Source organism: Oncorhynchus gorbuscha, linkage group LG10, assembly GCF_021184085.1.
Source record: "Oncorhynchus gorbuscha isolate QuinsamMale2020 ecotype Even-year linkage group LG10, OgorEven_v1.0, whole genome shotgun sequence".
Taxonomy (NCBI): Eukaryota; Metazoa; Chordata; class Actinopteri; order Salmoniformes; family Salmonidae; genus Oncorhynchus; species Oncorhynchus gorbuscha.
The window spans coordinates 89,596,595-89,606,594 of record NC_060182.1 but is presented as its reverse complement, the minus strand read 5'-3'; positions in this window follow the sequence as shown (position 1 = coordinate 89,606,594).

Sequence of the window (10,000 nt, the reverse complement as noted above, 5' to 3'; positions counted from 1 at the left end):
CCTGTGCCCTGTGGCATGTGGCCTGTAGCCTGTGGCCTGTAGCCTGTAGCCTGTAGCCTGTAGCCTGTAGCCTGTAGCCTGTAGCCTGTGGCCTGTAGCCTGTAACCTGTAGCCTGTAGCCTGTAGCCTGTAGCCTGTAGCCTGTAGCCTGTAGCCTGTAGCCTGTGGCCTGTAGCCTGTATCCTGTAGCCTGTAACCTGTAGCCTGTAGCCTGTGGCCCGTAACCTGTAGCCTGTAGCCTGTGGCCCATAACCTGTAGCCTGTGGCCTGTAGCCTGTAGCCTGTAGCCTGTAACCTGTAGCCTGTGGCCTGTAGCCTGTAGCCTGTAGCCTGTAACCTGTAGCCTGTAGCCTGTAGCCTGTAGCCTGTAGCCTGTAGCCTGTAGCCTGTAGCCTGTGGCCTGTAGCCTGTAGCCTGTGGCCCGTAACCTGTAGCCTGTGGCCTGCAACACTCACACTCTTCACTGGGAGACCCATTCAAACCTCTAGACTTATTTTCTTATTTTTTTGTTGTTGATATAATACATTTCTTTTCATTTTTTGGTTGCTTCTTTTCTTTTTTTGGCTTCTTTTTCTTCTTTTAGTATTTTTAATAGTAGTAGCCTAGTTTTTTATAATAGTAGTAGCCTAGTAATGATGGAAATACAACCGAGGAAGCCTGTAGTTGACCTATTTCTGCTCCTTGTCTCGACTCTATCTCGTCTGTCACAAACCCTAGTCTACCCCACTGTACCAATTTCTGGAATTGTTGTGGCCAACAGTATATCTAGGAGGGAGTGTCCTCTGTCCGAGGGATTAGTGATCTAGTACTTATTAAACCAGCTCATTAACTATAACGGCCTTAGTGACACCACAACAGGGTTCAGAGATGATCCTATGAGCCAATAATAAAACATGATAGCCAGATTACAAATCAACAACTTTCACGATTTATCTCTCTCGGCAGGAGGGTGTGCCCTGGCACTGTGATGTCAATCTCTCTGAAGGTACGTCCCAAACGGTGCCCTGTTCCATATGTAGTGTACTAGTTTTGTAGTGCACTACATAGGGAAGAGGGATAGAGTGCCATTTGGGAAGCAGACTGGCTTTACACAATCCCTCTGGCAGAGGAAGCATTACTGGGTGGATTATACACCATCTGGTCTGGGGTCAGATCCATTTCAATTCAGTCGATTCTAGAAGTAAACCAAAATTCTGATTCCAATTTTCTTTTAAATGTATTGATTTTCAGGTTATTGACTGAATTTTAATGGAATGAACTCCAAATACCACTAGCTATCTCATGGTGTAGATATTTTCTGGTCTTCTCCAGTATTCCTTTATTTTATGCTGCTGGAACAATGACTCACTCTGTCTCTCTCTATGTCTTTCTCTCTCTTTCTCTATGTCTCTATCGCTCTCTCTTTCTCTCTCTCTCTCGCTCTCTTTCTTTATCTATCTCTCTCTCACTCTGTCTCTCTCTATGTCTTTCTCTCTCTTTCTCTATGTCTCTATCGCTCTCTCTTTCTCTCTCTCTCTCGCTCTCTTTCTCTATCTATCTCTCTCTCACTCTTTCTCTCTCTCTCTTTCTCCATCCCTCTCTCTGTAGCAGTGGTCTAAAGTAGTTACAGTAAGTAAACATACTTTAAAGTACTACTTAAGTAGTTGTCTGGTGTATCTGTACTTTACTTTACCATTTATATGTTTGATTACATTTACTTTAACTTCAATACATTCCTAAAGAAAATAATATTTTTTACTCCAAACATTTCTTCTAACACCCCAAAGTATTCGTTATACTTTGAATGGAAAATTGTCAAATTCACAGACTTATCAAGAGCACATCCCTGGTCATCCCTACTCTGATCTGGCAGACTCACTAAACACATGCTTTGTTTGTAAATTATGTCAGAGTGTTGGAGTGTGCCTCTCGCTATCCGTAAATGTAAAAAAAAACATCACAATTTTGCCGTCTGGTTGGCTTAATATGATCCATTTGAAATGATTTATACTTTTACTTTTGATACTTAAGTATATTTAAAGAAAATACTTTTATACTTTAACTCAAGTTGTATTTTATCGGGTCACTTTCACTTTTACTTGAGTCATTTTCTATTAAGGTATATTTACTAATTTACTAATTTACTATACGACAGAATAACAGGATAAGACAGGATAAAACAGAATAGCAGGATAAGACAGAATAACAGGATAAGACGGGATAAGACAGGATAGCAGGATAAGACAGAATAACAGGATAAGACAGGATGACAGGATAAGACAGGATGACAGGATAAGACCATATAACATGATAAAACAGAATAACAGGATAAGACAGGATAAAACAGAATAGCAGGATAAGACAGAATAACAGGATAAGACAGGATAAGACAGAATAACATGATAAGACGGGATAACATGACAAGACAGAATAACAGGATAAGACAGAATAACAGGATAAGACAGAATAACAGGATAAGACAGGATAAGACAGAATAACAGGACAAGACAGAATGACAGGATAAGACAGGATAACAAGATAAGAAAGGATGACAGGATAAGACAGGATAAGACAGGATAAGAAGATAAGACAGGATAAGACCGGATAAGACAGGATAAGACAGGATAACAAGATAAGACGGGATAAGACAAGATAAGACAGGATAAGACAGGATGACAGGATAAGACAGGATACGACAGGATAACAAGATAAGACAGGATGACCGGATAAGACAGGATAACATGATAAGACAGGATAACAGGATAACACTAGTTTGAATGGAGCTGAGGAAATAGTGATTAAAAGACAATGTGTGATACACAACAAGGTCTGGGGAATGAATAATTATTCAGCCTTGTCCGAACCAGAACGGACCATATTTTATTTTATTCTGATAACAGGGTGATTCCACTCTGGGATGCATGCTGGCATTTTGGGGGGTTTAATCTTCTGTGTCTTTAATAATCCAGTGGTCTGAAGATGAAAGCCCTTTGATTACAGGAGGTCACGATGGGCTGTCTGTCTGTGTGTGCATAGCAGGTACCAGCACAGTGTCAGAATCAAAGGTGTACATACATCAGCTACATCAGCTACATCAGCGACATCATCGACATCAGCTACAGTGGGGCAAAAAGTATTTAGTCAGCCACCAATTGTGCAAGTTCTCCCACTTAAAAAGATGAGAGAGACCTGTAATTTTCATCATATGTACACTTCAACTATGACAGAGAAAATTAGAAAAAAAATCCAGAAAATCACATTGTAGGATTTTTAATGAATTTATTTGCAAATTATGGTGGAAAATAAGTATTTGGTCACCTACAAACAAGCAAGATTTCTGGCTCTCACAGACCTGTACCTTCTTCTTTAAGAGGCTCCTCTGTCCTCCACTCGTTACCTGTATTAGTGGCACCTATTTGAACTTGTTATCAGTATAAAAGACACCTGTCCACAACCTCAAACAGTCACACTCCAAACTTCACTATGGCCAAGACCAAATAGCTGTCAAAGGACACCAGACAGAAAATTGTAGACCTGCACCAGGCTGGGAAGACTGAATCTGCAATAGGTAAGCAGCTTGGTTTGAAGAAATCAACCGTGGGATCAATTATTAGGAAATGGAAGACATACAAGACCACTGATAATCTCCCTCGATCTGGGGCTCCACGCAAGATGTCACCCCGTGGGGTCAAAATGATCACAAGAACGGTGAGCAGAAATCCCAGAACCACACGGGGGGATCTAGTGAATGACCTGCAGAGAGCCTGGACTAAAGTAACAAAGCCTACCATCAGTAACACACTACGCATCATATCAGCAATAGATCAAATGATGGAGAGGATGGATTGTTGGGAGAGGAGTGGTCTCCCTACTACCCCACCTACCCTCCCACCAACAACTCTACCATCTCCTCCAGCGGGATCCGGTGCCAGCGCTCTGCACATCACGCCTCCGAGGGAGTACGATGAAGCGGCGGCGGGGTGCCAGGGATTTCTGCTACAACTAGAGCTCTACCTGGCCACCGTTCGGCCTGCTCCCTCGGATGAGGAGAGCATGAGTGTCCTCGTCTCCTGCCTGACGGGTAGGGCCCTGGAGTGGGCCAACGCGTTTGGAACGGGCCCGACTCAGCGAGGGGCCACTACCTGGAGTTCACCCGCCGTTTCCGGGCTGTGTTCGATCATCCTCCGGAGGGCCGAGCGGCAGGTGAGAGGTTGTTCCATCTCCGGCAGGGGACGAGGAGCGCGCAGGACTTTGCGTTGGATTTCCGAACTTTGGCTGCTGGAGCTGGGTGGAACGACAGGTGTAGGTGTAGCCGAAGAGAGGACGTCCGCAGGGAGCTGGCTTGTCGGGACACTACGCTCAGCTTGGATGAGCTGATCGACATGTCTATCCGGCTAGACCATCTGCTGGCTGCTCGCGGACGTTCTGAAAGGGTCCTGTCAGTTCCACCACCTGCCCCCCCCCCGCTCCAATCCCGATGGAGCTAGGAGGGGCTGCGTCTAGGGAGATCAGAGGAGGAGGCTCCTCCTGTACCCATTGTGGCCGGAGAGGGCACACTTCCGGTCGGTGCTGGAGGAGTCGAGAGGGCAGGCGGAACAATCCTCGATCACGCCAGGTGAGTCAGCACCACACTCTCCCAGAGCTTCCTGTTGGACACATGTTTTTGTTCATCTGTTTCCTTAAGTTTTTCCCCTCTCTCCAGCATAAGGAACTAGTTTCAGGCGCAGCGGGGAATTTTATAGATCGCGGACTCGCTCAGAAGTTGAGGATTCCGTTAGTTAAGGTAGACCCCCCCTTCCCCGTGCACTCCTTAGATAGTCGACCGTTAGGGTCAGGGCTGGTCAGGGAGGCCACGATTCCTCTGGAGATGATTACGCAGGGGATCATAAGGAACGGATTAGTCTGTTCCTTATCGATTCACCTGTGTTTCCGGTGGTACAGGGGATTCCCTGGCTGGTTATTCACAATCCTAAACTTTTGTGGAGACAGGGAGCTCTCCAGGGGTGGTCTGATGAGTGTTCAGGCAGGTGTTTAGGAGTTTCCATCAGTGCGACAATGGTGGAGAGTTCAGACCAGGTTTCCACCGTGCGCATTCCTGCTGAGTATGCCGATTTGGCTATCGCCTTCAGTAAGAAGAAGGCGACCCTATTACCACCCCATCGACAGGGGGATTGTGTGATAAACCTCCAGGTGAACGCTGCACTACCCAGGACTCACGTGCATCCGTTGTCCCAGGAGGAGACGTTGGCTATGGAGACATATGGAAGGCTCTGGGACAGGGGTACATTCGGCCCTCCATGTCACCCGTCTCCTCAAGTTTCTTTTTCGTGAAGAAAAAGGAGGGTGGTTTGCGTCCGTGTATTAATTATTGAGGTCTAAATTCCATCACTGTGGGTTTTAGGTACCCACTACCTCTCATCGCTACGGCAGTGGATCATTTCACGGGGCGCGATTTTTCACGAAACTGGATCTCAGGAGCGTGTATAATCTGGTGTGTATTCGGGAGGGAGATGAGTGGAAAACTGCATTTAGTACCACATCTGGCCATTATGAGTACCTCGTCATGCCTTACGGGTTAAGGAATGCTCCAGACATCTTTCAATCCTTAGTTGATGAGATTCTCAGAGACCTGCACGGACAGGGTGTAGTGGTGTATATTGACGACATCTTGATCTACTCCGCTACACGCGCCGAGCATGTGTCTCTGGTGCGCAAGGTTCTTGGGCTGCTGGAGCATGACCTGTATGTGAAGGCAGAGAAATGTGAATTTTCTAAACGAGCCGTTTCCTTCCTGGGTTATCGCATTTCCACCTCGGGGGTGGTAATGGAGGGTGATCGCGTCAAGGCCGTGCGTAATTGGCCGACTCCCACCACGGTAAAGGAGATGCAGCGGTTCTTGGGGTTTGCCAATTACTACCAGAGGTTTATCCGGTGCTTTGGCCAGGTGGCGGCCCCTATTACCTCACTTTCTGAAGGGGGGGCCGGTGCGTTTGCAGTGGTCAGCAGAGGCAGACGGAGCGTTCCGCAGTTTGAGGGCGCTGTTCACCGAAGCGCCAGTGTTGGCGCATCCGGACCCTTCTTTGGCATTTATAGTTGAGGTGGACGCATCCGAGGCTGGGGTTGGAGCTGTGCTCTCCCAGCTCTCGGGTACGCCACCGAAGCTCAACCCCTGTGCTTTATTTTCGAGGAAGCTCGGGCCAGCGGAGCGGAATTATGATGTGGGGGATAAGGAGTTGTTGGCCATGGTTAAGGCTCTGAAGGTGTGGAGACACTGGCTTGAGGGGGCTAAGCACCCTTTTCTCATCTGGACTGACCATTGTAACCTGGAGTATATCCGATCAGCTAGGAGACTGAATCCTCGTCAGGCAAGGTGGGCCATGTATTTCACCCGATTTCGTTTTACGATCTCGTATCGACAAGGATCCCTCAATACTAAGGCCGACGCACTGTCCCGCCTATACGACACTGATGACCGGCCCACCGATCCTACTCCCATCATTCCTGCTGCCAAACTGGTAGCACCGGTAGTATGGGAGGTGGACACGGACATCGAGCGGGCACTAAGGGAGGAACCTGCGCCTCCACAGTGCCCGGAGGGTCGTAGGTACGTGCCGCTCGCTGTTCGTGATCAATTGATTCGATGGGCACATAGTCTACCCCCATCAGGTCACCCGGGTATTTCGAAGACGGTGCGAAGTCTTAGAGGGAAGTACTGGTGGCCTACCTTGGTGAGAGACATGCTATTCTATGTCTCCTCCTGTTCGGTATGCGCTCAGAGTAAGGCTCCTAGACATTTGCCACGAGGGAAATTACAACCCCTCCCCGTTCCACAACGGCCGTGGTCCCATCTATCGGTGGATTTTCTTACGGATCTTCCCCTGTCTCAGGAGAACACAACGATCCTGGTCGTTGTGGATCGGTTCTCAAAGTCCAGCCGTCTTATCCCGTTGCCCGGACTCCCTACGGCCCTGCAGACTGTGGAGGCACTATTCACCCATGTCTTTTGGCACTACGGGGTGCCCGAGGATATCGTTTCTGATCGGGGTTCCCAGTTTACGTCCAGAGTATGGAAGGCGTTTATGGAGCGGCTGGGGGTCTCGGTCAGCCTGACCTCGGGTTATCACCCGGAGAGTAATGGGCAGGTGGAGAGAGTGAACCAGGAGGTGGGTAGGTTTCTGCAGTTGTATTGCCAGGACCGGCCAGGGGAGCGGCGAGATACATCCCCTGGGCCATTTCTCACTCAGCCACTCCTCTACCAACATGTCACTGTTGAGTGTGTGTTGGGGTACCAGCCGGTTCTGGCACCATGGCATCAGAGACAGACCGAGGCTCCTGCGGTGGAGGAGTGGGTGCAGCGCTCTAAGGAGACCTGGAGAGCCGTCCAGGAGTCATTGCGTCAGGCGAGTGGACGACAGAAGAAGAGCGCTGACTGTCACCGCAGAGAGACCCCCGTATTTGCACCGGGGGACAGGGTCTGGCTCTCGACCCGAAACCTGCCCCTCCGCCTGCCCTGCTGGGTCCGCAGTGTGTAGGGCCATTTAAAGTCCTCAGGAGAATAAACGAGGTGTGCTATCGATTGTTACTCCCTTCGTATTATCGTATTAACCCCTCGTTTCATGTGTCTCTCCTCAGGCCGGTGGTAGCTGGTCCCATGCAGGAAAGTGAGGTGCCGGAGGTCCCTCCGACCCCTCTGGACATCGAGGGGTCCCCGGCGTACACAATACGGTCCATTCTGGACTCCAGACGCCAGGTGAGGGGCCTTTAGTACCTCATGGACTGGGAGGGGTACGGGCCGGAGGAGAGGTGCTGGGTCCCGGTGGGGGATATATTGGATCCCACTATACTAAGGGAGTTCCATCACCTCCATCCGGATCACCCTGTGCATCATCTCCATCCGGATCGCCCTGTGTGTCGGCGCGCTGCGGGAGCCGCGTGTCAGGGGGGGGGGGGGGGTACTGTCACGAATACCACCGAAGGTGGCTCCCCCTTCCTGCTCGGGTGGCGCTCGGCGGTCATCGTCGCCGGTCTATTAGCTGCCACCGATCCCTTTTTCCTTTTTGTTTGTTTTTGTCTAATTGTTTTCACCTGTTCCTTGTTGGGGTTTTGGGATGGGTGTTATTTAAGTTTGTTTTGCCCGCTGGTGTTTGTGCGGGCTTGTTGGTTGTTACGTTTAGTGATGTATCGTGTTTTGGTTTTGGGTTTTTCGCTGTCCAGTGTGCATCTAGGTTTTGGGTTGGTTTTGCGCCAGTGTTTTGGGCATTCACCCATGTTTTGGACCTGTTACGATTTGAAGGAAATTAAAGCGTTTTCCCGTTCATTTCGCTCTCTGCATCTGACTCCTCACTCATTCCACTCACCTGTCATTACAATCATCTACATCAGCTACATAATCTACATCAACTACATCAGCTACATCTACATCATCTACATCTACATCAGCTACATCTACATCATCATCAGCTACATCATCTACATCATCTACATCATCAACATCAACTATATCAACTACATCAGCTACACCTACATCTACATCAGCTACATCTACATCATCATCAGCTACATCAGCTACATCATCTACATCTTCGACATCAACTACATCTACATCAGCTACATCTACATCATCATCAGCTAAATCATCTACATCAGCTACATCAGCTACATCATCATCAGCTGCATCAGCTACATCTACATCAGCTAAGGCATCTACATCATCATCAGCTACATCATCTACATCAGCTACATCAGCTACATCAGCTGCATCAGCTACATCATCTACATCAGCTACATCTACATCAGCTACATCATCTATTTCATAATCATCTACATCATCAGCTCCCTCTGCTACATAATCTACATCAACATCAGCTACATTATCTACATCATCATCAGCTACATCAGCTACATCATCTACATCATCATCAGCTACATTATCTACATCAGCTACATCATCATCAGCTACATCAGCTACATCATCATCATCTACATCATCTACCTTATCTACATCATCATCAGCTACATCATCATCAACTACATCAGCTACATCATCATCATCTACATCATCTACATTATCTACATCATCATCAACTACGTCTTCTACATCATCATCAGCTACATCAGCTACATCATCTACCTTAGCTACATCATCATCAGCTACATCAGCTACATCATCATCAGCTACATCATCTACATCATCTACATCATTATCAGCTACATCATCTACCTTAACTACATCATCATCAGCTACATCAGCTACATCATCATCAGCTACATCATCTACATCATCTACATCATTATCAGCTACATCATCTACCTTAACTATTATTATATTATTATTATTATATTATAACTACATCATCATCAGCTACCTCATCATCAGCTACATCATCTACATCATCTACATCATTATCAGCTACATCATCTACCTTAACTATTATTATATTATTATTATTATATTATAACTACATCATCATCAGCTACCTCACTACATCATCATCAGCTACATCATCATCAGCTACATCAGCTACATCATCTACCTTCACTACATCATCATCAGCTACATCATCTACATCATCATCAGCTACATCATCTACATCATTATCAGCTACATCATATACCTTAACTACATCATCATCAGCTACATCATCATCAGCTACATCATCTACCTTCACTACATCATCATCAGCTACATCAGCTACATCATCTACATGCAAAGATGGAAAAAGCCATGGGTGTCACTGTCATCTGCTCTTAAATTCTGTATTTGTTTACAGTATATGTCTATTTACAGTCTGTATTAGTTGACATTATGTGTTTGTTGACAGTCTGTGTTTATTTACATTATACGTTTGTTTACAGTATGTGTATGTTTACAGTATGTGTATGTTTACAGTCTGTGCTTGTTTACAGTCTGTGCATGTTTACAGTATGTGTATGTTTACAGTCTGTGCTTGTTTACAGTCTGTGCTTGTTTACAGTCTGTGCTTGTTTACAGTCTGTGATTAAAAAGACAGTCAAGCCTTTT